The sequence below is a fragment of the Orycteropus afer genome, unplaced genomic scaffold (genome assembly GCF_000298275.1).
Source record: "Orycteropus afer afer isolate SDZICR_OR568_19922 unplaced genomic scaffold, OryAfe1.0 scaffold00094, whole genome shotgun sequence".
In the NCBI taxonomy this organism is placed as follows: Eukaryota; Metazoa; Chordata; class Mammalia; order Tubulidentata; family Orycteropodidae; genus Orycteropus; species Orycteropus afer.
In genome coordinates, this window is record NW_006921681.1 from 9,338,570 (window position 1) to 9,339,317 (window position 748).

Below are 748 nucleotides of genomic sequence, written 5' to 3' on the forward strand. Positions count from 1 at the left end.
TAAAATTGTGATATTCATCCTAAGAAATGCAAACACTATGTAATAGTGTAAGGAAAAAAGTCTAACCTCACCCCATCCCCCCATCAGTAACTAGTATCATCATTGGATGAACATCATGATTGAATGACACAGTTAATGTACCTCTATACGGAGAAGGCTTGAGTTGCAATATTGAAAGATTCTATGGGCAAAATGTTGAATGATATAGGAAACATCAAAAGAAGATGGAAGGAATACACAGAGTCACTGTACCAAAAAGAATTGGTCTATGTTCATCCATTTCAGGAGGTGGCATGTGATAAATGACCAATGGTATTGAAAGAAGAAGTTGAAACTGCACTGAAGGAATTGGCAAAGAAGGCAGCTCCAGGAATTAATAAAATACCCATGAAATCTTTCAACAAATGGATGCCATGCTGGAGGCACTTACTTGTCTATGCCAAGAGATTTGGAAGACAACTACCTGGCCAACTGACTGAAAGAGATCTATAATTGAACCCATTCCAAAGAAAGGTGATCCCACAGAATGTGGAAATTATCGAAAAATATTATTAATACCACATGCAAGTGAAATCTTGCCAAAGATAATTCAAAAACAGTTGCAGCAGTCTACTGTCAGGGAACTTGCAGAAATGCAAGCTGGATTCAGAAAGGGATGTGGAACAAGGGATATCATTGCTGATGTCAGATGGATCTTGGCTGAAAGCAAAGGATACCAGAAAGATGTTTACTTGTGTTTTATTGACTA

The 748-nt window shown here is 37.7% G+C and overlaps 1 protein-coding gene across 1 annotated transcript in view; it reads left to right on the plus strand.

The window, feature by feature from the left end:
* TNFRSF8 (TNF receptor superfamily member 8) overlaps positions 1-748 on the plus strand; it is a 72,565-nt gene that overhangs the window by 19,050 nt on the left and 52,767 nt on the right. The window lies entirely within an intron of this gene.